Raw genomic sequence first — 24786 nt, 5'->3', positions numbered from 1 at the left:
GAGCTTTATACTCCGTGTTAACTGCCCTCTCCTCAGTTCCTAACTAAACAGACATCACTTTTCATTTGATTCCACACTGTTCTTTCTTTTTTTTTAAAAAAAAAAAGTTTTTATTAGTGAAACACCATGAGGTACAGTTGTGGACTTACAAGTTTTTGTGCTTGGGTTTCAGTTATGCAATGATCGAGTACCCATCCCTCCACCAGTGTTCATTGTCCACCACCAATGCTTTCAGTATCCCTCCCACACCCCCATCCCCCCATCCCACCCCACCTCTGTGACAGGGCATTCGCTTTTGTTCTCTCCTTTTGGCTGCTGAGGTTTGCAAAAGAGGCATTGAGTGGAAATCATGTTCGCTCTATAGACTACTTTCAACATGTATCCGCCATCCTGGGATGATCCTCCTAACACCCTTTACTTGTGTTCACTTCGCTCTCTGAGCTGCCTTTTCCCATAGCATGTGCGGCTGGCCTTCAAGCCATGGAGTGAACCTCCTGGTACTTATCTCAAGTATTCTTGGATGTTAGTCTCCTATTTTTTACTTTATATTATGCAGATGTTACTTTATATTATGCAATCTTTCAATGTCTGTCCCTCTCTTTCTGACTCATTTCACTTAGCATGATACTTTCCATGTAGTACCACTTGTACGTAAATTTCATGACTTCATCTTTTCTAACAGCTGCATAGTACTCCACTGTGAAGGTGTACCAAAGTTTCTTTAACCAGTCATCTGTTCTTGGGCACTCGGGTTTTTTCCAGATTTTGGCTATTGTGAACAGTAAAGCAATGAACATAGAAATGCAGATGTCAATTTGAGAATACTTTTTTGCCTCTCCAGGATACATTCCCAGGAGTGGTATTGCTGGGTCAAATGGGAGCTCAATTTCTAATATTTGGAGAATCATCCATACTATTATCCAAAAGGGCTGAACTTTTCAGCATTCCCACCAGCAGTGAAGGAGTGTCCCTTTCTCACCACATCTGCGCCAACACTGGTTGCTTTTGTTCTTTTGGATGTGGGCCATTCTCTGTGGTGTGAGATGATATCTCATTGTTGTTTTGATCTGCATCTCCCTGATGATTAGTGATAAAGAGCATATTCTCATGTGCCTTTTTGCCATTCAGATTTCTTGAGAAAGTTTCTGTTCATTTTGTCATCCCATTTTTTGATGGGGTTGGATGTTTTCTTCTTGTGGAGTTCAACCAGTACTTTGTATATCCTTGATATCAACCCCCTGTTGGATGGGTATTGGGCGAATATATTTTCTCATTCTGCAGACTGTCTTTGTATTTCGGTCACTGTTTCTTTTGAGGTGCAGAAGCTTCTTAGTTTAAGATAGTCCCATTTGTCTATCTCTGCTTTCACTTGCTTGACCAGTGGTGTGTCATCATTGAAGAAACCGTTGGCTTCAATGTCATGGAGGGTTTTGCCAACTTTGTCTTCAATGTACCTTATGGATTCCGATCTGATCTTGAGGTCTTTAATCCATATTGATCTTACTTTTGTACGTCGTGTTAGGTAGAGACCTGAGCCCATTTTTTTTGTATGTAGCTGTCCAGTTTTGCCAGCACAATTTGTTAAAGAGGCGTTCCTTGATCCACATCACATTTCCTTTTCCCTTATCAAAGATTAGATGATCATATTTTGTGGGGAGATTTCAGTATATTCAACCCTGTTCCATTGTTCTACTGGTCTGCCTTTGTTCCAGTACCATGCAGTTTTAATTATTACTGCTTTGTAGTACAGTTTGAAGTTAGAGAGGTTGATTCCTCACATTTTCTTTTTCCCAAGAATTGCTTTAGCTATTCGTGAATGCTTATTGTTCCATCTGAATTTCAGGAGTGTTTGTTCCGTTTCATTGAAGAATGTCATGGGTATTGTTTTAGGGATTGCATTGAATTTGTATCATGCTTTGGGGAATTACCATTTTTACAATGTTACTTTTCCTGATCCATGAGCAGGGAATATCTTTCCATTTCCTCATGTCCTCTTTTATTTATGAAGTAGCTTTTTGTAGTTTCCTTTGTACAGGTCTTTTACTTCCTTAGTTAAGCTGATTCCTACATACTTGATTTTCTGAGGCACAATTGTGAATGGGATTGTTTTTTTCATGTCACTTTCTTCTCTCTCATTATTTACATATTGGAAAGCCATGGATTTTTGGTTATTGATTTTTGTAGCCTGCAACTTTACTGTACAAGTCTATTGTTTCTAGGAGTTTCTTGGTAGAGGTTTTAGGGTTCTCTAAGTATAGATTCATATCATCTACGATTAGTGAGAACTTGATTTCTTCCTTTCCTACCTGGATGCCCTTAATATCTTTTTCTTGCTAACCGCTATTGCAAGTTCTTCCAGTACTATATTGAACAGCAATGAAGAGAGTGGGCATCCTTGTCTCATCTCTGATCTTAGAGGGAAGGCTCTCAGTTTTTCCCCATTGAGGATGATGCTCACCATAGATTTGTGGTAGATGTCTTTAACTATATTGAGGAAAGTCCCTTCTAAACCCACTTTGGTGAGGGTTTTCATCATAAATAGGTGCTGAATTTTGTCAAATGCTTTTTCTGCATCTATTGATATGATCCTATGGTTTTTATCTTTTCTTTTGTTGAAATGGTGGATTATGTTTGATTTCTGAATGTTAAAGCATCCTTGCATCCCTGGGATGAATCCCACTTGGTCATGGTGTATAATCTTTTTGATGAGTTGTTGAATTCTATTTGCTAGTATTTTGTTTAGAATCTTCGCATCCATGTTCATCAGGAATATCGGCCTATAGTTTTCTTTTCTTGTGGTATTAGAGAGTTATGGGCTTTAATAAAACTGTTTGGGAGAGTTTCTCTTTCTTTAATTTCCTGGAAAAACTTGAGAAGAACTGGCAATAAGTCCTCTTTAAATGTTTGGAAAAATTTGCTAATGAATCCATCTGGACTTGGGCTTTTGTTTTTGGTAAGAATTTTGATTACAGTTTCAATTTCCTTGATGTTAAAAGGACTATTCAGGTACTCTAGATGTTCTTGATTCGGCCTTGGAAGATTATAAGAATGCAGGAATTTATCCATTTCTTCTAGGTTCTATTGTTTCACGGCATACAGACTTTCAAAGTAATCACTGATGATCTTTTGAATTTCTTTGGTTTCTGTTGTGATATCCCCTTTCTCATTTCTGATTCGGTTTATTATTGTTTTCTCTCTCTTTGAGTCTTTCTAGTGGTTTATCTATCTTGTTTATTTTCTCGAAGAAGCAGCTCTTAGTTTCATTGATCTTTTGGATTGTTTTTTGTGTTTCCATGTCCTTGATTTCTGCTCTAAGTTTTATGATCTTTTCCTTCTGCCTGGTGTGGGCTCCTTTTATTGGTCCTTTTCTAAGATCTTGACCTGTGAAGTCAAGTTGTTTATGTGGGCCCTTTCTTCCTTCCTGAGAAATGCTTGCAGAGCTATAAAGTTTCCCCTTAACACGGCTTTAGCTGCATCCCATATGTTCTGGTACCTCGTGCCTTCATTCTCATTTGTTTCCAGGTACCTCTTAATTTTGTATTTAACTTTCTTCCTGACCCACTCATTGTTCAGCATTGAGTTAATTTCCAGGTGTTTGATTTGGTTCTCCGTCTCTGTGTGTGATTCACTTCTATGTTCAGTGCATCGTGGTCTGAAAAGATTGTTGATACTATTTCTGTCTTCCTGATTCTATTGAGGTATATTTTGTAGCCTAGCACATGGTCTATTTTGGAAAATGTTCCATGTGCACTGGAGAAAAATGTGTATTCTTTCTTTTTGGGGTATAAAGCCCTGTGTAGGTCTAGAAGCCCTCTCTCTTCTATTTCTTCCTTCAAAGTCAATGTTTCCTTGCTGAGTTTTGTTCTTGTTGATCTATCCAGAGGTGATAAGGAGATGTTGAAGTCTCCAGCTGCTATTGTGTTACTAGCAATGTCCTTCTTAAGATCTATTAGCAGTTGTTTTAAATATTTAGCTGTGCCCTCATTAGTTGCATTTACATTTAAGAGTGTGATTTCTTCCTGTTGTATCTATCCCTTGATAAGTAGAAAATGGCCTTCTTTATCCCTTCTAATCTTTTACAACCTGAAATTTATGTTGTTGGATACTAGTATGGCTACCCCAGCTTTTTTTGAGGGAGGATGTTTGCTTGCAGAAGGACATCTGGGGCATGTTCATGGTGAAAGCCAAGTCCCAGGTTCGAGTGATTGACCTGCTGGTGGAAGAAGATCGTGCACAATGTTGGGGATGAACAGGAAGAGGCTAAGGGATAGTGAGCATCCCAGGGTCCTAGAGGACGTCTGAGGCGCATTTGCGGGGAAAGGCAAGTCCCGGGTTTGAGTGACTGAACTGGGGGTGGAAGAAGACTGGGTACAGTGTTGGGGACGAACAGGAAGAGGTTCAGGGATGGTGAGCACACCAGGGTCCCAAAGGATGCCTGGGCCGCATTCGCGGGAAAAGCCAAGTTTATGGTTCCACACTGTTCTTATACCACTGTCTTATACAACAACAAATAATTTTTAAAATTCATCATAAAGTCTCTTTGGGGAAAGAAATGCCTTCATTTGCTTGCCTGAGTCAGATTTTCAGACTATATTCCACCACTTTCTAGGAGTAATAATAGCTATAACTAGAGGTCTTTCCAGAACTCACTTCAATCCTCTACATTTAACATTAAGGTTTTGTAGAGTCTCAGAGTGTGGCGACGGCTGGGTAGTGGAAGTAGTGTCGAGAGTGGAAGTCTGCCAGTGGGGTATTTATCTGGGTAGGGTGGGTCTCCTGTGCACAATTCGATCCCTGGGTGGTTGATGGAAGCAGACAGGGCAGGGTAGGGTGGGGCTCCTGATTAGAATCCCTTTGTCACCTGTGGTGGTGGGAGCAAGCAGAGAAGCTCTGTCCCTGGGTCCGCCGAGCCTGGAGTCCAAGGTCTCAGAGAGTTCCGCTTACCTTGTTCTGTGGGTCTTCAGTTGTGCGTGGGTCTAGGCTGGAGCTGCCGCGCGGGTCCGGAAAGCGTCCTGGACGCTTCCACTACCCAGCCGTCGCCACACTCCAGGACGCTTTCCGGACCCGCGCGGCAGCTCCGGCCTAGACCCACGCACAACTGAAGACCCACAGAACAAGGTAAGCGGAACTCTCTGAGACCTTGGACTCCAGGCTCGCCGAACCCAGGGACAGAGCTTCTCTGCTTGCTCCCACCACCACAGGTGACAAAGGGATTCTAATCAGGAGCCCCACCCTACCCTGCCCTGTCTGCTTCCATCAACCACCCAGGGATCGAATTGTGCACAGGAGACCCACCCTACCCAGATAAATACCCCACTGGCAGACTTCCACTCTCGACACTACTTCCACTACCCAGCCGTCGCCACACTCCAGGACGCTTTCTGGACCCGCGCGGCCGCTTGCGGCCGCGCGACACATCATAAGACACTAAATACATGTCTTCTGGAATTGTCGTACCATATTTGATAGGGTTCAAATATGGTAACACCTACAAGGGGGATTAGAGGTCACCCAAAAAGCCTCTATACCTCTCGGAAAGACTGGCAAGCTACCGAGAGTATTCCGCCCGCACGGAAGAGCCTGGCAAGCTATCCGCTGTGTATTCGATATGCCAAAACCAGTAACTACAACTGGTCTCATTCACCTGACCCTGAAGGCTTCACCGACATGGCAGCACTGAGAAGAATGAGAAAGGAGAGGCCGACAAAATCTCAAGGCCGACCTAGGCTGCCACAACGAAGGAAAACAAAAATGATCGTCTGTACTTTCAATGCACGTACGCTAGCATCAGATGCATCCATCGAGGACCTGATGGTACAAGCGCGAATGATCAAGTACGACATCATTGGTCTGACCGAGACAAGAAGACACGAATCTCACCATGCCGTTTTCGACACTGGAGAAGAATTGTTCCTCGGAACACGCGATAAAAGAGGTGTTGGAGGCGTCGGTGTCCTTGTCAACACAAACTTGGCCAAGAGCATTGATTCATTTGAATGCCTAACAACCCGAATTGGACGTTTACATTTGAATAGATGTGGCTCACTGCCTGCAGTTTCTATCTTCGTTGTCTACGCATCAACATCTCATTATGATGAAAGAGAAATCGAGAAGTTCTACATGGAGCTAGAGAAGTTCTATAAAGAAGACCACACCTTCTACAAGATCATTGTGGGTGATTTTAATGCCAAGATAGGACCGAGAAGATCAGCTGAAGAACTTCACATCGGAACCCATGGCCTAGAATGGAACGAACAGGGTGAGAGACTGTCTGAGTTCATCATGTCGACCAAGACCATTCATGGTAACTCACAGTTCCAGAAGGCAGAATCTAAACGATGGACATGGGAGTCTCCCGGTGGACGATTCCACAACGAAATAGACCACATCATATTCAATCGACGGTTTTGCCTGACTGATGTCGCTGTTGTCCCAAAATTTCGAACGGGATCGGACCACCGTCTCCTTCGTGCAAAATTCTACTTCACAGAGCGGGGAGAAAGGGCTGCAAAGTTCAAAAAGAGAACTCCCAGAACGACCACCAACTGGGAACTCTTTGGTACTATTGCGGCAACATGGGAAGATGCCATTGTTGACAACATTGACGAGGAATACGATCGACTGGTTCAGCACCTCCATGAATGTGCGAGGAACGCCAAGAGAGAGATAGCCACAAAAAGTCGCCTATCTTCGAAAACTCTTGAGCTAATTCGCCAGCGTGGTTTGGCGCATGCCTCAGGCAACCGCAAGCTAACGTCCGAGCTCGCAAAGCAGTGCAGAGATGCGATCAAGGAAGACCTCAAAGAAGGAAGAGCAGAAGTACTGGTAGATGCGGCAGAAGCCGGGAAAAGTATTCGTAACGCCCGCCTGTCCTTCGCCAACTATAAGACCAAGATGACTGCCCTCCGATGTCCTGATGGATCCATCACATCCTCCAGAACGGCAATGGAGAAGATTATCCATGACTTCTACTCAAATCTCTTCGATAGCCATGTCCACTTGCCGACATACCAAATTCCACAGGATGGGTATGTCGTTCCCAATGTTCTCCCTTCGAAATCCGACACGCCATTTCATCAGTAAAGAAGCAAACAGCACCCGGCCCAGACAAGGTCAGACCTGAACACCTGAAGAACCTGCCGTCAGTACTCATCAATACACTGGCTCGGCTCTTCACTCGCTACCTGTCTGAATGCAAGGTTCCATCTCAATGGAAAACCAGCAGGACCGTACTACTGTTCAAGAAGGGAGACATCCATGACATTGGCAACTATCGCCCGATCTGCCTATTGTCTGTCATCTACAAGTTGTTCACTCGAGTCATCCTGAATAGGATTGGCAGAACACTAGATGAAGGACAACCATGTGAGCAAGCAGGGTTCCTCAAAGGATTCAGCACCATCGACCATATCCACACGATAACCAAGCTCATTGAGGTTTCTCGGGAGTTCAAGATGCCGCTCTGCTTAACGTTCATTGATTTAAAGAAGGCCTTTGATTCTGTTGAGACGGAAGCGGTCATTGAAGCCCTAGCCAATCAGGGCATTCAAGCCCAATACATCAGGATCCTCCGTGAGCTGTATTGCGGATTCACTACCAGGATCTCACCATTCTACAAAGAAGTGATCGTTGATGTCAAGAGAGGGGTGCGGCAGGGTGATACCATTTCACCAAAACTCTTCAGTGCCACCCTCGAGAACATCATGCAATGACTGGAATGGGAAGGAATGGGAGTGAAGATAGATGGTCGGCAACTACACCACCTCCGCTTTGCTGATGACATTGTTTTAATAACACCAAACATCAGCCAAGCGGCACAAATGCTGGCCGACTTTGACCGTGAGTGTGGAAAGGTAGGACTACAGCTGAATCTTACGAAGACAATGTTTATGAGAAACAGCCTTGTTCCTGACGCCCCATTCGCTCTCAATGGAACGACCATTTCCGAATGCAACAGCTATGTGTACCTAGGTCGAGAGGTCAACATGACAAATGACCTGGCACCCGAGCTGCGCAGGAGGAAGAGAGCGGCTTGGAACGCCTTCAAGAACGTCGAAGAAATAGCTAAGAGGACGAAGAACCTCCGGCTCCGGGCACATCTCTTTGATTCCACTGTTCTTCCTGCATTAACATATGCCTCAGAGACCTGGGCCCTACACAAACAAGATGAGAACGCCATTCAGGTCTCCCAAAGAAGAATAGAAAGAGCTATGCTTGGAATATCACGTTTCACTCAAATGAGAGAACGAATCCGGAGTTCTGACATCCGTCGACGATCAAGGATCAGGGACGCTGTCTCATTTGCCAAGGTGTCGAAAATCAGATGGGCTGGTCACGTAATGAGATTTAAAGACGACCGTTGGACTAGAGCTGTTACTGATTGGATTCCACGGGATGTCAAGAGACCGCGTGGCCGCCCACCTACCAGATGGTCAGACTTCTTTGTCAAGATCATGAACGATCGGTTTGAGGCCCTCCATGTTCCCGGAGCGAAGAGATGCCATTGGGCTACACTAGCACGCGACAGGGACAAATGGAGACGTTACTGGCGCCCGCTCGAGCAAATCGAGGACTAACGGGAAGTTTAGTGTGATTAAGTGATTAAGAGTCTCAGAAATAATAAGACATTTTAGCAGAGAAGGTTTCATTTGGACTTTCTGTTAATATTTATTTGAGAAAAGCGAAGGACAGACAAGGTTGTTTTTATTTTGTTGTTGTTATCATAATCTTAGTGTTCTAGATTATGATTGTTCCTTGTTCTATTTTTGGTATGCTTACTTTTCAGTTTGATGATCACACCTGATGATCTTCAGACATCTCTCCTCGTAGCCCTTAGAAGACCATGTGTGCTATGGAGAGACCTGGGTAGACCTCTGTTAGTGCAAGCACCTTAACCCACATACTATCTCTCTGGTAAAAAGGTAAAAAGGTAAAGGCCCTCCCATTGATCGTCGATTTTCTTGAGCGGGCCCAGTAATGTCTCCATTGGAGACTTTGTTGTTACTGTGTTTGGCATATTGAATACTCTCGGTAGCTTGCTGGGCTCTCTGGTGCAGAGATAATAAACTATTAGTCACAAGTATTTTAGACATTCTTTTCCATTCTTTTATGTTCAATTATTTTTCTTACCAATTTCTTTTCCCGGTTCTAAATAAAAAAAATATTTTTGATTTTTACAAATATGCAACAAACTTGGAGAAGAAATGTTTGTTCCAACTGAGTACAATCTATCAATGAACAAGGAAATATTGGATTATGTACTGGTCACGATCAATGTTTCTGCAGTGTGGCCATATAGATCACTCCAAATGTTAGAATATTCCAAGGGGGCCACAGGTAAAGAATCACATAAACTGGAGTTCACAGCTGAGCCTAGGGAGCCAACCAGTAGGAGAGGGAAACAATATGAAGAAAACAAGGTCTAAAGGTGGCCACAATTGGGCAAAGGCTGAGAAATGCTGGTTTGCACATTAGAGCATTTAAAAGAATTGGGATGAGAATAATTTCAAATCACGATTGCCTAAATACTAATACTTATGCTGTCTTAGGATACTGATATATTGAGACAATTACTTGTGTTTTTTGAACCCTCACATTCTTGCCAATGTGATGGGGGAGTGGGGGAATTTCATTGAAAGAATATATTCCCTGTGATTTGATTCTTTGGAGGCAAAATTTCAATAGATTAGTAGTTACTAATTATTAATCAGTTATCTATTTTACCATTGATTAAATGCTATGCAATCACTACACTGTAGGGAACATATTAGAATTTTTTTAAAATATAGCACTGTAGCACTATCCTCCTATTGTTCATCAATATGCTCGAGCAGGGACCAGTAACGTCTTCATTGTGAGACTTGTAGCTACTGTTTTTGGAATATCGAATATGCCACGGGGAGCTTGTCAGGCTCTGTTGTGCAGGAGGGATACTCTCAGTAGCTTGCTGGGCTCTCCAAGATGACGGAGGAATCAAACCCGGGTCAGACACATGCCAGGCAAACTCACTACCTGCTGTGATATTGCTATATATATATATTTTAAATATATCCATAGCAAATACTTTACAACAGATTTTATTTCACATTCAGTGTCTGGCTTATAAGTAATTTCATATGTATTGAAGATGATTGCTTTTCATTCAGTTTTCTTTTTCTGAAAACATTAGGTCCTCTATTCCCGTGGTAAGACTAAAATAAAGACCCTTTCTTTGAAGGATAAATAAATAAGATGCTGCAAATACTGTTGAGAAAATGACATTATTAAAAATGGTAGAATAACGTATTTTCACATTAATGGAGTTTAGTATACATCCCTGCCTAGGGCTGGCTTGGTGCTTTCTTTTTTAATAACAAAGTAAAATTAATTTCCATGATGCATGCTGGACCACCTGCACTGTTGAAAAGCGTTCTTTTAAAGATTGCTTCAGGTATCAAATTTGAGATAATGGTGCTTTGCAGAGTAGTGGCTCTGACCACTAACTGGGAACATCATTTTGCTTGAGTAAGAATCCATAAGCATCAAGGCCAAGAGCTGATATGGTCTATGAAGCCTTGATAAGTATGCACCCTAAAACAGGTGTAATTTTTTAAAAAGATTTTGTTTGATTAAAAAAAAGATTACTTAAAAAGCAAAGCTTATAGCTACCAGCATAAAACACACTCATAAAAACTGTGTGAAAAGTAGACAAAGAAATAAATGATTTTTAATTGTTGTCAATTGAAAGAAATATACTTTTTGTGGAAAACCATCCATTGACACAAGAGGCAAAAAATGGTAAATAATGATGTTGTCAAAGAGGGTAAAACCTCTCAAAGTTGATTTGTTTTTTCCTATTTGTACTCTTGAGTTGACTACATGATTTAAATGAAATATATCTTATACGTGGCCACTGCAGCCGCGCGACATCTTATTATCTCATTCTTACTTTGGACAACCTGGCAGGCTACCAAATGTAACTTGCCCACACAGCAGAGTCTGGCAAACTCCCCGTGGTGTACTCAATATGCCAAATACCAGTAACAATTATGGGTTTCATTCTCCTAATCCTGAAAGATCCTTGAATAGGCATTTTTTAAAATCTCAGGGCTAGGACAAAGGAGACGTTACTGGGATCTGCTCGAGTCAATTGACAAACAACAGGATGATCATGATCGTGATATCTTATACTTAACTCTCTTTAGACTGAGGATAACTAAAGTGACTTACATAATAGGTATTAGGAAATGCAAAAATATGGACTGGACCAGGAATCAATATCTCTCCCCAGAGGCCAAATATAATTTTATGTTTGATTTTTTTCTTCAGGGAGGCAAGATCATTCTGACTGAATGAAGGTTGCTTAGAAAGATTTGAGAGCAGGAATTAGAGATATTCTACAACTGGTAGGGCATTTGTTTTGAATGGAGTTGGATCCTGGACATCCCATATGAACACTGCCAGGAATAAATTCTGAGTCCAAAGCCAGGTGCCTCACCAGGTGTGCCACTCCCCCCCCCCCCCCCCATCCCAAATCAAAATAAACCGGTGAAAGGAGAGAAAGAGGGGAGAGGTGTGTAAGACTGTACAGAGGCTTCCCCGTAGTAGAAATAAGCAAAGAAACAGACAAGCAAGTAACAGACAAGCTCAAGGGAAAAGACAAGCTTATTATTTACATTTGTAGTAAATAATCTTTCATTATAATCAAGTCATGCTCATTCCTTAGATGTTGTCTGTTCATTGACAGCACCTTTAATGATTTGATGGTGAATAATAACAGCCAATTCTGGACATTCACAGCCCAAAAATACAAAACTAGCTTCTACATGGAGCTTTATACAGTTGACCCATCTCTGGGCTTGAACCTTCAGGAAAAATTCTTAGAAATATGAGTCTTCAGAAGTTTAGGGACTCATGGGAAAATTAAAGATCTATAGAATAACAATTTTAGACAAATGATTGCAATGCCTCATAAGTGCTTAGAAAGTCTCTGAGAGAGATACCTTATCATTTAACAAACTAGGAAATGGGGTGGAAATCCACAAAATGTATAGTCCAGGGCTTCTGTACACTATTGTAGTCTTGTCTAGACACAAGTTTGTCACATCTGAAGAGGTGTCACATGTTTATATATTTATTATAAAACTATATGAGAACAGTAATGTTATAACAAAAGAAATATTACAAGAATTGGAAGCAAATTTCATGGTGCTAGGCAATCTTTATTATAAGTCTATAAGATAGTGCCATGTAGGTAACTGAGAGTGACTCACAATAGGAGATTAAGTCAAATGGAAATACTGAACGAGTTTATGAGGGAGAAAAGAGAGACCAGGTAAAGGAACATCAGTACACATCTGCATTGACAATGATTACAGTGTATTTTGTGGGTTTTCTCTCCTAATCTATCTCATACCCATCAGGGCAATTATGTCAGAGCATTAAAATACAAATTAACATAAGGAAAACTAAACACAATCTATTTACCACCTAAGTTATTACTTATTTCTTATCGTATCTACCTTTGTACTCACACTGGTTCTGTGGTGTTATTAAAATGCAAATTTTGTAGCAACATTAATAGCTCGGGGTTTCTATAAAAATGTATGCTTTTTGCTTAAGCCAATTTTTGTCTTATATTAAAATATACCTTACCTACATTTACTATTTAGGAATTATATCATTTTGCTTTGGATATTACAAGAAAAACATAAGCAGTAAATAAAATCTCTTAAAGATGCTTCCAAAACAAAACAAATCTTGTGCTGGTGCTTAAAATCACTATTTTAACGGGATTTTAAAAAATTCTAGTGAAAAATATCTCATCATTTTTATTAGACTAAATACATATAGGCATGTATATACACACATATTACAATGATTTATAGCTGAATATAATGATTTTATAACTGAATGTAATGATTTATAATGATTTTGGATTTTTCCCCTTCAGTAAATTTAAAATTACTACGATAAATATAGAAATGTATTTACTAAGCAAGGTTCCAATTAATGGGAGCTCCTCTAGAAATTGGCACTCTGTAACATAAGTGAGCCAAAGTTTATTTAAACTGGACGATTTCACAGTGGGGTTCTCTTCTCCACTTTTGGAATTTGGTCAGCTTCCGATTGAGATGCCAGGACGCAGTCAAATGTATCTCAGACACAAAGCTGCCTGCCGGGAAGATAAGTTGATAAAGCTGCCCAGCTGGCCAGAGGGAATTTGAGTCTCGAAAACTTAGCCCTGGGATGTACATTTGGAGACCCATCTCTGTGAAGAAATCCAAAAAAACTTTGTAGGTAAGATCATTAAGTTGTCTGTGTGGGGAAGGAGAGAACATGCAGAACGTTTGGGGAATATAAGGTTAGAGAGTTAAAAATAGTTGATACCATCAGTACGGGCGGCAGGAGAGTATAGAGAGTGAGAAACCACAGAACTTCAAACGAGTGTTGCCAGTGTCAAAAGTCTCAGAGAAGTAAAAGAGGAGGAACTGCAAAGGGTGATGGTCTTTGTCAATTGTGAGAATCAAAACCCTTAAGAAAGGAATTCCAAGTACCAGCTTGCGAAGGAAGCAGTTCCACTCTAGGGAGAACACAGGGTCCTGCTCAGACAGCCATTCTTGTCCTTTCATAGTTTGGAGCGTGCTCAGAGACCGGTGTCTGGGGCAAGACAGGACGTGGTCACACTCTTTGTGTTTCTGTATGTTTTCTGTGTGGGAGAGCTAAGTGCAGTTTGAGCATGCTTGCTCCTCAATCGCTTCAGTTAGATAAAATTAAAGATAAAAAAATGGGACCAAAGACATATAACAGAATGCAGTTGCCACGCTTGCAACCAACCTGAGGTCCTTCCCTCGCAACCTGTCTGGCCCCTGAGCACAGAAAAGGAAGTAAGCCCTGAGCACCACCAGATGAAAAAAAAGATAAGAAACTGAAAGTAGATGCCAGAAAATACTAAAGAAAATACTTCCTCCTTTTAAATGTACTAGATAGCGTTAAACAGAAGGAAACAATATATATATATATGTATATATATATACACACACATATATATAATGTGTGTATCGACCCACATTTGACTGAAGAAATGGAAAAGATCTTTGAAATATGCTTGTTTCTGGAAAAAGTATATTGGAATGTCATATGAAGACATCAAGAAATCTTAGGACTCGTTCCAGTTGTCCCCTAATGAACCTAGAATATTTTGGTAGAGTGGTTACTTTAAAGTAAATTTAGCATTATCTCACACATAAATGAGTGAAATGAATATGACATCTTGAAACATAGAAGAACTATTTAAAAATCTTTCCAAAATATAAAATCCTACCCAGAATTGTATAACTTCTAAAATCTTGTATCTCAGGACAGAGAGACAGTACAACTGTTAAGGCACTTGCCTTGCATACAGCTGACACAGGTTTGATCCCCTCCACTATATTTGGTGTCCTGAGGCCAGCCAGGAGTGACCCCTAAGCACAAAGCCAGGAGTAAGCCCTCAGCAAAATGCCAGGAGTAAACCCATAGCACAAAGCCAGGAGTGGTCTCTGAGCACAGGGGGTATGTTCTGCAAACAAGAACATATTAAAACTCCAGTGTCTTAAAAGCAAACACAGGGAAATTACCTCAGTCAAAATTAAATAAAGCAAAAGAAAAAAATCTTAAAATATTTTAGACTGAAAGTAAAAGGCTCTTTGAACACAATTGGATTTAGCAATAAAAACTCTCCTGGACTCTTAGATCCATTCACTTCTCAACAGTTTCACTGGAGTCGGTACAGATTCACTGTTAGCCCTCTCCTCATCACTGCAAATTTCCATCAGATTCTGTGATTAGGTGCTCCACTCTCTTCCAACCCACACAACCTTCTTCCTTAAGAGAAATCAGCACTCACAAATCTCACAGACTGCCTTGCTTTTGGAAAATGAGTTGATTTTAATTCCAGTTCATTGAGAACTCACATTTTGAAAAGATTATGCTGTCTTTGGCAAAAAAACAGCTCTCATCTTTGACTGTTACATTTAATATGCTCATGTTTTGACTCCAGCAGCAAATGAATTCTCAAGACTATTTTATTATTTTATCTAACTACTGCTTTCACCCACCATCATTCAGCATCTGGAAACTTCCAGAAAAACATGCTGCCCCCCAAGGCAATTCACATCCTTTTAGGAAGCCACAATTAGGCAGAAAGAGAGCAATGGAGACGGAAATAAAAGCAATATTCCTCTCTGTGACCAAAGATGTTTCTCAGTTCAAATCATGTAGGTCACAAACTCTTTAATAAGCAATCTAATGGCATCTCAGCTATATACTAAAATTATGCAAGTACTTGAAGCATTTCTGTTCAAGTTTTTTTCTGATTTGGATGGTCCTTAAGGTCTATAAATTAGCAGGGATCAACTATTATCAGGATGCCCCTGGCTTGTCATATTTAAAATCAACAGTTTCTCAGCTTGCCCCATCCTGCCTAGCATCTGGTAATGGCATCTCTTGGACCATAGCAGATTGAAAGAGAAATGAAGTCTTTTCCATGTGATTCTTTTATCAAAGAAAAATTTCTTTCTTCTGTGGCTTTGCCTTTCAAGAGGTAAGCAGCAAATCTATCTGTCCCATGTATCTGCTATCCTTAGGTGTCAGCCTCATGTTATATTGTTTTATACTCCACAAATGATTGCTCCAAAACTGGACGCCTGCCTCATGAGCGAAGGGAAGAAGGGAGCTGGAATAGAGAAGGGATCACTAAAAAAAAAAGATGGCTGGAGGTATCAGTTGGGATGGGAGATGTGTGCAGAAAGTAGATAAAGGAACAAACATGATAACATCTCAGGGTCTGTATTGAAAACCATAATGCCCAAAAGTAGAGAGAGATTATAGGGAATCATGTCTGCCATGGAGGCAGGGGGAGGGTGGGAAAGGTGGGGTATACCGGGAATATTGGTGGTGGGGAATGTGCACTGGTGGAAGGATGGGTGTTTGATCATTGCGTGATTTTAAACCAAACATGAAAGCTTGTAACTATCTCACGGTGATTCAATAAAAAAAATATTCAATGTAATAAATAATCATGAAAAACTTTATAAAATTTAAATTAAATTTTATAAAAGAAAAAAAAAGAGGTAAGCAGTATAAACTCATGAAAATTAAAACCATTTTACTCCTCTTCCACTTAAAAATGAAGTTTCCAAGTTGCCATTTTACATTTTCAATATTTCAGTACAAGATGCATTTTCCTTAATGATTCTATAATAAAGATTTAACAGATTCAATTCACAGCAATAGGAGTAACCATTTGACTCATGATTCATGCAGAGTTCAAAAGTGCTAAGAGAAAGGAAGAGAAAGATGCCAAGCTCAAAACAGTAAAAAAAAAAATTAAATCTCCTGTATAGTTCAACTTTAAAATACAGTAGTGCTGTAGTTTATATATTCCATTTTTATGATTCACTAGGGTCTGTGAATTATTAGAGTGTATGGTACATTTATGCGTATTGTGTAGAACATGAAGCATAATTTTATCATTTAAAATTATTGCACAAATTTATAGTTGTATGTCTTACTTAATGACATATTTTAAGTCATATCTATGATTTATTTGATGCTTGGTCTACATATAACATCAAATTATAACATTGTTCCTATGAGAAAATATTTTTTTTATACCAACCAGCTCTATAGTCAGTTTTCTAAAATTGCATTCTGGTAACAAGAAAGAACGTGCCACAGAAGTTTTATGAATTTCACTTGGGATAGATTATGATTAAGGAATAAATTATGAATATTTAATAGGTTTTGGAAACCAAGTGTTTTAGATGTTGAGGTTCTTTTTTTTTAACCTCAACCTTTAATCCTTATCTCAGGATCATCTCAATGATTTGCTCTATACTCATGTCTTGGAGTAGCTAATTACCTCACAGATGCTCTCTACCTAGTCATTGATCCTTATTTGTTCCTTGTTTGTGGCTGTTTTTCTCTATAATCTTCCTTCCAAATGCCTATAAATGTAACAGTATCTAAGTGACCACAGTCACTCTTAAATTTAACCAAGAATAACTAACCAAGATACTTGTTTCAAATAAATAAATCACTCATGCCAACACAGCAGCTGTGGTTTATTAAGAAAAAATATGTTGATAAGTATGATATTTAGAACTATATAAACTCTTTGTCTATAGTTCATAATGTCTGCAGAAACAACATAGAAAGGAAAAATGTTAAGTTGAGTTTTCTCATGAAGCTTAAATTAAAACACTTTCACTGCAATGGTGATTATAGATAAAATTTCATTTTTTGAAGACTACTAAAGTATGTTATCTTTTATGACTATACATAGAATAAGGTTATTATAAAGACATGGCATTCAAAAACTCATTAAGTTCTTAAAGTCCTGTTCTACTATATATATATATATATATATATACATATATATATACAGTTCGACACAAAAAACATATAATTTCAATTATAAAGGTTTTCAGCAAATGTCTAAACACAGTAATCAACAACTATGAAGGAATCATAAAAATTCTTACACAGCCCTCATAGATTTCTACAGATTAAATGATCACTATCAGAATATGACCTCACTTTAAGCTCTTGGAATTTCAGGGGGGTTGTTTCTATTTTTAAATTATTATTATTATTATTATTATTATTATTATTATTATTTGGCTTCCAATACTATTGACAATGGTTTCTCATGGACATAATGCTAATACCAACCCCCATCACCAATGTACTCCTCTTTCTCCCCCCAAAACCCAACCCACTTTCCCTCTTAGTCACCCCCAACTCAACTGTGTGTCAAACCCATCTCCCCATTATGTTGCAATTGGATCTTTGTTGCTACCTTGCAACAAAGGTCATAGGTTAAACCCAACATAAGAGAGAGATCATTCTGTATCTATCCCTTTCTGAGTGGCTTCTCTCATATCCTCTAGTTCTATCCGTGTTGCTGCAAACTGAATGTTGTTTTTCTTTCTTAGAGCAGCATAGCATTCTCTTGTGTATATATACTGCATTCTTTTTTAAAAATTATTTTAGAACTGCACTTGCTGCTTTTTTAATTGAATCACCATGAGATACACAGTTACAAGGCTGTTCATGATTGGGTTTCAATCATGCAATGCTCTAATAGCAATCCTTTCCACCAGTGTACATTTCCCAACCACCCATGTCACCTTTACCCTCTTTCCACCCTGAACCCCAGGCCAGCTATGCCTCCCTCCCTCTCCTCCCTCTATCCCCCTCTCCCTCTCCCTCATCCCATTCTCTCCCTCTCTCTCCTTCCCAGTCTCTCTGTCTCTCTCTCCACCCCCCTACTTTTGAGCATTGCTGTGGTTTGTAATGTAGATGCTGAGAGTTTCTCATACTTGTCCTATTCCTACTTTCAATACCTAGTTCTTATCCAAAGTGATCATTACTCTTTGTCATAGTGGTCCCTTCTATATCCCAATTGCTTTTTCCCCAAGCACTTGAAGCACACTTTCAAACATGGACCAATCCACCTGGCCCTTGTTTCTACTACCTTTGAGTATTAGTCTTATGTTATGTTTTTTTTAAATTTTTATTAGTGAGACACCATGAGGTACACATGCCACAAATGAGCGCATTCATTCTATGTCTGTTCCTTCCTTCTGACTCATTTCACTCAGCATGATACTCTCCTTATCCATCCATTTACAAACAAATTTCATGATTTGATTTTTTTCTACCAGCTGCATATTATTCCATTGTGTAGTTGTACCATAGTTTCTTTAATCAATTGTCTGTTCTCAGGCATTCAGGTGGTTTCTAGCTTCTGGCTGTTGTGATTAATTGTGCAATAAACATACAGGTGCAGATGGCATTTTTACTCTTTGTTTTTGGACCCCCTCCCCAGGTTATATTCCCAGAAGTTATACCACAACTTCTTGATCCACTTATCTTAGTTAAACATGTGGGTAGTGTTCATATCTTAGCTATTGTGCAATTTCAATGATAAACATGGGAGTACATTTATCTTTTTTCATTTAATGAAAAGACTTTATTTTTAAGATAATAAATATTTATTGTGTTGCTTTTGTTCCTTTGTCTAGGTGAATTATTTATAAGGGCACATTCTGGACTCTATTTCTGGACTTTGTTGATAGATTTAATCTTTCACCAATACCACACTTTCCTGGTAATTACAGATTAACAGAAATATTTAGGTCAGATAACATGAGTGTTCTAACATTCTTTTCCTTCAATATTGTTTTGATTAGTGTAGGTCTTTTGATGTTACAGATCTTTGGAATCAGCTTTTTTTGATATTTAGAATACCACTGGAGCGATAGCACAGCGGTAGGGCGTTTGCCTTGCACGCAGCCAACATGGCCGACCCAAGTTCGATTCCTCCGCCCCTCTCGGAGAGCCCGGCAAGCTACCGAGAGTATCTCGCCCGCACGACAGAGCCTGGCAAGCTCCCCGTGACGTATTCGATATGCCAGACACAGTAACAACAAAGTCTCCAATGGAGACGTTACTGGGCTCGCTAGAGCAAATTGATGATCAACGGGAGGGCCTTTACTTACTTACTTACTTACTTACTTACTTACTTAGAATACCACTTGATGGCATTTTGATTGAAGTTGTGTGGGTTCTACAGATCAGGTAGAAAAACTTAGCACTTGGTGATTCTTCCTATCCATAAATGGAATATCTATATTTAGGTTTTTGTAGGGTTCCAGGCTGGAGCGATAGCACAGCAGGTAGGGCATTTGCCTTGCATGCAGCCAACATGGCCGACCTGAGTTCGATTCCTTGCCCCTCTTGAAGAGCCCAGCAAGCTACTGAGAGTATCGTGCCCACACGGCAGAGCCTGGTAAGCTACCCGTAACATATTTAATCTGCCAAATACAGTAACAACAATGGAGGCGTTACTTACGATGGAGGCGTTACTGGGCTTGCTTGAGCAAATCAATGAACAATAGGAGGACAGTGATACAGTGTAGGGTTCCATTTTTAGAGTTTTTATCATATAGATCCTGTGCATTACGCAAGCCTTCATAGAACAAAGACTTAATACAGGAGGTAAGGCACTTGCCTCACATACAGATACTTGGCTGACTCAATTTTAATCTCCACTACCTGATATAATCTCCTAATCACTGTCAGGAATCATTCCTGGGCATGGATACAGGAATAGCCCTTGATAACTGCCAGGTGTGGCCCAATGCTCCAATCCTAGATAAATAAAAAGACATACTTACTTCACTTTTTATGTTAATTTTTTTCCACTAGTATTTGTTTTACAGAGTTTTTTTCTTCTTCTTTTCTTGTAGGGAGGGGGCTGTTTTGTTTTCTTTGGGGACCAAACTCCTGGATCTGTGTTCCAGGATTCTGCCTCGAGGGCTCAAAAAACACATGGGGTATAAGGGAACCTGGGTTTACTGAGTACTGCACAAGTGCTTTACCTGCTGTACTATCTTACTGGTCCCTGTTTTTCTCTTTTATTTCCTGTTGTTGAGTAATATGGTTATAATTGTATTGGTATTCATGCTTGTAGTTTTGGAAGATATTAAAATAAATTGTATTCAAATTCCACTTTATCAGTATTGTAACATAGGAAAGCATTTGGTCTTTGTATATCAAACGTTTTCCCTACTCCCTTGATCTATACTCACTTCCTGGTTATAGTAGTTTGGTTTTGCTTTTTTTTTTGTCAAATCCTTTAGCTTAGACAATAATTTCTGATACTAGCAACTTGGGCTCGATCTCTCTCCTAATTTATTAGTCTGGCCATCAACTTATAAATTTTGTTCATTTTTGCAAGGAACAGGTTTTTGGTTTCATTGATTTTTCTCCATTGATTTCCAATTTTTAATTTAATTTATTTCTCTCCTAATTATTGTGCCATTTCTTTTGCTTACTCTGGATTTAATGTGCTCTCTTTTTCTAGTTTCCTGGGTCGAAACTAAGATTATTGATTTTAGATATGTGCCCCTGCCCTTCAATGCTATAAATTTCCCTCTAAGCACTGATTTCACTGCATCCCACACATTTGAAAATGATGTATTTTCATTTAGCTAAAAATATTTGTATAATTATTCTTGAAATGTATTCTTTGACTAAACAATAATATTGTTTAATCTTCAGATACCTAGGGGTTTTTCAATGATCTGCGATTGATTTCAAGTTTAATCTCATTGTGTTCTGAGAGCATGTTATGATTTCTGTTCCTTTAAGTATGTTAAGGTATATATATTCTAATTCTAACTTTGACTGTGTTCTATCTTAGTGAATGTACTTTATGACCTTGACTGAAAAAAAAAGTATTCTTTTGTTGGATGAAGTGCACTATAGATTTCATTTACATCTAGTTGATTGATAGAGTGTTGAGTTCAACAATGCCCTTATAGACTTTCTGCCTGCTGGATATATTCATTCATGAGAGAAAGAGGAGTTTAAATCTTCCACTATTAAACTAGATTTATCTGCTTCTCCTCGCACTTTTGTCAGTCTTTTTCTCATGTAGTTTGAGGCTCTGTTGTTAGGTTTATATACATTAAGAGTTGCTATATCTTCTCTGAGAATTGACCTCTTTATCATTATAGACTGTCTTTTGTTATCCCTGTTAATTTTCTTTACCCTGAAGCCTGCTGTTTGAAATTAATATTGCTACCTTTTCTTTGGTATTATATGTATTAATCCATCTGTTTATGGTTAATCTGAATGTATCTTTATAAAGTGGGTATTTTGTAGGTAACACGTAGAGGGTTCATAGTTTTTAATACAGTTTGAACATTCCTTTTTAGTTACTACATTGGGAAAATTTATAGTCAAAACTTCTATTTACACCTGGTGATCTGCTACTATTAATACTGTTTTCTCTACTTTGTAATTGTGCATTATTCTGACATGTTTTATCTGTTTTTTCACTGTTTTATATGCTTTAACAGAATATGTATAATCTTCTAATTTATCTTCATTCTTAGTCTATAAATTTTAACCTATTAATGGGTTTTGCAGTGTATTTTACAGCTCATTCTCAAATATACTTTCAAATAGCACCATACCACTTCACAGGAAGGGCAAATGCCTTCACAAAATAAAATAATCCTATTTATGCCATTTATATACTGTATCATTGCTGGTAATTTTTTAAACTTCCATATAACATAAACTTCCATATAACATAACTAAGCATATACAGAGAAGATGCATACATTAGCATAAGAAATCAAATACACAAAAAATTGGAAATCTACAACTTTAAAAAAAAATAAAATAAAATAAAGGGAAAAAAAAGAAAAAGGAAATTAAATAAAATAGTTTTGAACAGTAAATTTTGAACAGTAAAAAAAAAAGAAATCAAATACATTGTTGGTCTTATTATCCTCAACAATGACAATATGCTATATCATTTTTTAGAAGTTAGAGGGATGAGAAAGATGGTACAGAGGTTAAGACATAGACTTTGCATGTGGTCGACCCTCATTCCATCCCCAGATCCATAGCAACAAATGGTCATGCAGGCATTATGCATGTACCTGCAAATGGTCATGCAGGTACAGTTCTGGAGGTTCTGAGTACCACCTATGAGACCTGGGTAATCCAGGATAACACACGGCCCAAACATCACTATACCCTCAGACTCAGCCTGAGTGATTTGGGCTCCTGAACACCTCCAGAAACACATGCATGTGTGCATGTGTGCATACACACACACACACACACACACACACACACACACACACACACATACACACACAAGAAAATTTACAGAAAAGATTTCATTTTATACTTGTTTATGTTTTCTTCAATACTCCTCCTTACTTTTTACAAACCTGAGTTTCTGATTAATAATTTTGCTTCTCCTTGAGGGACTTCATAAACATTTCTTGAAAAGAAGGTCTATTAGCAAGAAATTCCCTCCTTTTCCCTTGTTTCTGGCTTACTGTTGGTGAATGACCACAGAGAGTTCAGAATTCGAGATTTGGGGGAGGCTTTTATTTCCCTTTATCTTCCACTTATTTTATTTATTTTATGAAACCTTTTGTTTCTCCTTATTTTCTTGTTCCATTGTGCCCTCTTCTTGTTTAGTTGCGACCTGAGACATTGGACAGAACTTCTAATTTCCTGCACTTTAAACTGTATTTCCCTCTCCTTTTTGTTGTGGTGACTAAGGTCTACACAGACCTGCTTGTAGCATTTACTGGGGTTACATACACATTGGATTGCCATGCTTACACATATGCTCACTGGGGGGTCTCATAATTGGGTTGTGGTGTTAATGCCCTCCACAATTCAGAGGTTGTGTTTTTTGTGATGCGGGGATGCCAAACTACAGAAGAACCAGGATTTAATTTGATTTCCATAAGAAGGTTCCAGGGACTGAAATCAAAGTCTTATGCTTTTAAGAGAAATGCTCTACCACCAAGCCATCCACACACTCTCTAATTATTTTTCTCATTTAAAAATATGTGCTTTTTGTATAGATGTTTCTGCAACTGGAAGATAATATGTATAGTTGTCTTTTTTGTAGAATTTAATATGCATAGAGTTTCCTGAGACCCTGATTTGCTATTTGGCATGAATTCTGGGAAAAGGTAATTTATGTCATTATTTTGAATAGTTCCTCTTTTCCTTTTTTTTTTGCTCTGATGTTCTCATTATTTATGTTGTAATATTTGTATATACTCCAGTTTTTTTGTTCCTTTCTGTAGTCATTGTTTCCTTAAGCTTTTTTGCTTTTTGAAGACTCTATTATATATTTTCTAGCTCAGAAATTATTTCTGTGGTGCAAGATCTACTTATCACTCACTCAATGCATCCTTTACTCCTATTAGTTTTCATATCTAGCACCTCACTTTTTAATTCTTAAAATTTCCATATCTGCTTGCTTGTGCACCAGTTCTTCTACATTTCCTACATTATTCATTCCAAACCCGAACCTCTTTATAATTATTTAAAATTCACAACCTAAGAGTTTCATCACCATACAGTGTATAGGTCTGATGGTTTCCCTGTGTCTTCAAATTTTATTTGTGACCTTGTACAATTTTTGTGATAGATGGTTAAGTACAGGGTGAAAGGCACTATTGAAAGAAAACCTTCAATGTGGTAGTGAGGGTCCATGGAAATGTAGAAGAGACCTAAGGGTCTAATCACCACAGGTCACTACCTTTCTTAGCCATGTCTCTGGACTGTGCAATTTACAAGCTCTCAGTTATTCTCCTTTATTAGGTGCCCAGCATGAATAGAGTTAATTGGCACTGAACATTTACTTTCTCTCTTATAAAAGACTATTGAAAAGCTGTACTTGGACAAGTCACTTCCCCGGGGCATGAGGCTCTGATAACCCCCAGCAGGTAAGATTCTGATGAAATTATTTTCTCTGACTGCAGGCCTTAAGAAGAAAAACAGAGTGTTCTGAAGCATTTCATAATGGTTCCTTGTACCCTTCCCTCACAAAATCTTAGGGGAGGTGGGGGAAGTGTCTCATATATTTACAATGGGAATTGGATCAAGCTCCTGGAAATGAATCAATTATATGGGGTTTCCACCATGACCAGATTCCCTGAGACTCATTAGTTTCAGTTCCTCTTTTCCTATCTAGCATCAGAGCCCTTGGCAGTTTCTCCTTAGGAGTCTCTGTCCCGTAAACTGGGACTCTGTGTTGGCCTGTCTTTTTGGCCTTGAAACACACTGTGTTGTACTGAGGCTTTCTATCTCCTATGGGTTCAAGCAAATCAGCTAATTCTTTAGTTTGTTCAGCCTTTTTCTGGTTAGGAGAGGCAGAACTAAGCTCCTTACATTGGTAACTGGAAACCATGTCTGAACATTTTAATA

Source organism: Sorex fumeus, unplaced genomic scaffold (genome assembly GCF_029834395.1).
Source record: "Sorex fumeus unplaced genomic scaffold, SorFum_2.1 ptg000024l, whole genome shotgun sequence".
NCBI classification, from domain to species: Eukaryota; Metazoa; Chordata; class Mammalia; order Eulipotyphla; family Soricidae; genus Sorex; species Sorex fumeus.
This window is presented reverse-complemented; position numbering follows the sequence as displayed.